Below are 4,167 nucleotides of genomic sequence, written 5' to 3'. Positions count from 1 at the left end.
AGGGAAATGAGGATTCCCCAATTTATGCCCCTTCTGGGAAGACTGGACATTGGCTCCAGATGCACAGGCGTGAGTAGGTGCTGTACATCCACTACTGTCCACTGGAGGAGGTGAGACAGCTATGCCAATGTGAGAGGCAGGCTGTGTGCCAGAATTTTCTGGCTGATATAGGCAAATTGCTACCTCTACAGAAGAAGGGGTAAGCAAGGGAGGGATTGTGTCTCAGGAGTATCTCTAAGGCACATGACTGCCTGGGACAACTTACAGGGGTGATGTAGATTACACGCCAATCCTCACTAAAGGCTGGGCTTAAAGACACAATCTAACTCTTATGGAAGATGTCTAAGGAAAGTCCTAGCAGGTACAGGGCCTTCTCCCTGTCCTCTATCTTCAGATTTCACAGTGCAGTCAATACAAGCCGATCAAAGATGAGTTAGAGCTATGCAAGAAGATGCTTAAAAAGATGGATGCCCACACATATGGTAATACAGTATGTCCTCTGTGACGGTGCCCCCCATAAGGCTTTGTGGAATATGCTTATCATTGTATATGTGACTGTGGCAGGGCAGGGGTAAAACCCCCTCTAAAGCCCTGCCAAAATGCTGGCTACAGCCTGCTCTCTGGCCAGTAGGCCAGGTGAAGAGATGCAGGTACTCAGCAGGGAGCCCAGCTGCAAGCCCTAACGAGGGCTGGCTCAGACGAACATGCTGGGCTAAGTAGTGACAGCTGGGCTGGGGCAGGAGAGGGCTATAAAAGCCCTGGGCAAACCTCAGTGAGGATGCTAGCCTGGGAGGAGACAGGAGGGCAGTATCTCTGTCTCCTTGCCAACAAGGAAGCCTCAGGGGCCAGGAGACCCTGGAGAGGGTCTTTGGGGCACGAACTGTTGGGGGATCTGGGAACTGCACAAGCACTGTAAATGAAGACACTGGTGTGATCCAACAAAAGAAGGAGTGAACACTCTTTATTATACCGGCCTAAACACAGGGTGCAGGCACAAAAATGGGAGAGCCTCCGCTGACCCTGTGACAGTGACATAACTGGAATATGTTTTAGGCTACATATGCTATGTAACATATCTATGTAAAGGTTATGATCTACTGCATGTATTCATCCTATTTGTATGCATGTATCATTTTTGTATTCGAAGTTATGAATATTGGCTGTGTACTGGCTAGATTTTAACTACCCTAGTAGATCATTTGGTCAGCTCCTTGAGAAAAGTGCAAATTAAGTGCCCAGTCAAAAACCACTTAAGCCAACAATGAACTTGAAGATGCCAATCCACATCTAAACCTTCCCAGGAATGTGGCTTGGCTGGTAAAAACTGAGTCATGCATGGATATGTGACTTGCCCATGTGACTCCAAAACTCATCTTGGAGCTGGACTTTGCATAGGAGAGATGAGGGGGGTCTCCACCCACAAGAGAAAGTCTACTTAAACCCCTGGGAGACCCCTCCATTTTGTCTTCAGCTGGCTAAAGAGATAGCCTCTCCACCCCCAAAGATACCTGAAAGAAACTGGAACACAGGACAGTAACTACAGGGGGTGTGAGTGATTGCTGGACCCAGGCTAGCAGGAGACTAGTCTGTAAAAGGAAGCTTATTGGAACTGGTGAGGTTATATCTGTATTCAGTTTTCTTAGACATAGACTTGCGTGTTCTATTTTATTTTACTTGGTAATTCACTTTATTCTGTCTGTTACTACTTGGAACCGCTTAAATCCTACTTTCTGTATTTAATAAAATCACTTTTTACTTATTCATTAACCCAGAATATGTATTAATACCCGGGGGGTGGTGGTGGTGCAAACAGCTGTGCATATCTCTCTATCAGTGTTATAGAGGGCGAACAATTTATGAATTTACCCTGTATGAGCGTTATACAGGGTAAAACGGATTTATTTGGGGGTTGGACCCCATTGGGAGTTGGACATCTGAGTGTTAAAGATAAGAAAACTTCTGTAAGCTGCTTTCAGTCAAGCCTACAGCTGTTAGGGGAAGTGGTTCATACCCTGGGTCTGGGTTTGCAGCAGGCTAGGGGGGTCTGGCTCAAACCAGGCAGGGCACTGAAGTCCTAAGCTGCCAGGGCAGGAAAGCAGGGGCAGAAGTAGTCTTGGCACATCAGTTGGCAGCCCCAAAGGGGTTTCTGTGATCCAACCCGTCACATCCTCCATCATGTGCCTGGAAATCACTGAGACATGCCGCAAGTCCCAATCACAAATTAAGTTTCATAATGTTATACAAGTAGCATCTAGAGGCTCCAGCCAAGATCAGGTCTTCACTGTACTAGGTGCTGTACAAACACATAGCAACTGATGGCTTCTGCCCCAAAGAGTTTACGTAGGAGCCCCAGTCATGGACCAGGACCCAATGTGCTAGGTACTGTACAAACAAAGAACAAAAAGTCTCTTTCCCGAAGAGTTTACAATCTAAATAGAAAAAGAGTGTGAGGGGAAACAGAGACAGAGAGAGGGTCAGGGCCTTGTCCAAGGCCACAGAATAGGTAAGTTGTAGAACCAGGGTTGGAAGTGAAGTCTCCCGATTCCCACTCCAGTAAATACTAAACAGTGAAAATCTGTTTGAGCTGAAAAACATGCTTATCTTCTGCTAAATTGCAGTAGCTTTCAATGAGCACATTTCCTGCATGAGTGACTGCAAAGACCCTCCCCTCCCTTTATCTGGGTGGATTTCCTAGGCTGAGCACCATGGGGTTACAGACAACCTTGTCCACAGAATCCCCCTTCTCTGTTGGCTCTACCTCATCTACAAAGACCCTCTGGAGCACAACTTTAATGGACTCCCTGCATCACCACCTCCTGTGGCTGCTCACTAGGAAGTAGATGATGGGGTTGATGCTGATATTTAGGCAGGCCATCAAATTAGCCATGTGAAAATCAGAACCCATTTGTTTGGCATGGCATCATGAGCAATGGTGTGATCTTCATGGGAAGGTAGAAGATGAGGAAGAAGAGGACAGTGAGCAGGATAACTAGAGAAAGCTTTGCAGGGTGATGTCATTGGGAGCTACACTAGACCTTGGTGAATAGGGTCAGACCAGACAGAAACATGAGTGGGGTGCGAACCCAGAGATTCAAGACGCAGCTGAGCATTGTCATTGGATGACACACTGTTTCAGAGTGGCAGAAGCACAGCTCCAGTCTGAGAAGCAGGAAAGTACCCACAGCAGGGCACAGACAATGGCAGACAGGTGCTTTGAGTGGTGACATTGGCACCAGAGGACAGACAGACACCTCTCAGTGCAGGTGGACATCAGGAGATACCAGCTGGTGGTGTACATAGAATAGAATCATAGGACTGGAAGGGACCTCGAGAGATCATATAGTCCAGTCACTCAAGGCAGGACTAAGTATTATCTAGCCCATCCCTGACAGGTGTTTGTCCAACCTGCTCTTAAAAATCCCCAATGATGGAGATTTCACAACCTCCCTAGGCAATTTATTCTAGTGCTTAACCACTCTGACAGGAAGCTTTTCCTAATGTCCAACCTAAACCACTCTTGCTGCAATTTAAGCCCATTGATTTTTGTCCTATCCTCAGAGGTTAAGAAGAACAATTTTTCTCCCGTCTCCTTGTAACAATCTGTTATGTACTGTATTTTCTGGCGTATAAGACTACTTTTTAACCCAGGAAAATCTTCTCAAAAGTCGGGGGTCGTCTTATACGCCGGGTGTCGTCTTATAGGGCGGGTGCTGAAACTTCCGAGCCGGACTGGAGAATCTGCGGTCGCCGCATATGGTGGGGGGAGCTCAAAAACGGCCGCGGCTGCATCCCCGCCCGATGACGAGGTGAGGGGGCGCCTCACCGGGAAGGTGTAAGTGAAGGGCGGAGCAAGCTGCAGGCGTCCGGGACGCCCGGGGTATGGAAAAAAGAGAGAGAGCGGCGCTGTGCCCAGAAAAACACGCCTCTTTCACCCGTCTGGCTCGCCCTTGTATCCTATTACCGTACCTCCTTCTCTGCCTCTCAGATCTCGCTCCTGAGGACTGCAGTGAAGCGGCGCAGGCGCGCATGTGCGAGATCTGAGAGGCAGAGAAGGAGGTAATAGGATACAAGGGCGGGCCAGACGGGTGAAAGAGGCATGTTTGCGCTACCGCTCTGATAGTCTTGGAGACAGGGAAGGCTGGACAGGCAGGGAGAGCTGACCAATCC

At 48.3% G+C, this 4,167-nt stretch overlaps 1 pseudogene; it reads right to left on the bottom strand.

The window, feature by feature from the left end:
* Positions 1–2,674: 2,674 nt before the first annotated feature.
* Positions 2,675–3,522, bottom strand: LOC135978993 (proto-oncogene Mas-like; annotated as a pseudogene).
* Between the last annotated feature and the right edge of the window lie 645 nt (positions 3,523–4,167).

The sequence above is a fragment of the Chrysemys picta genome, unplaced genomic scaffold (genome assembly GCF_011386835.1).
Source record: "Chrysemys picta bellii isolate R12L10 unplaced genomic scaffold, ASM1138683v2 scaf599, whole genome shotgun sequence".
Taxonomy (NCBI): domain Eukaryota; kingdom Metazoa; phylum Chordata; order Testudines; family Emydidae; genus Chrysemys; species Chrysemys picta.
The sequence above is the reverse complement of the archived record's forward strand: the minus strand, read 5'-3'. Positions and strand labels throughout refer to the sequence as shown.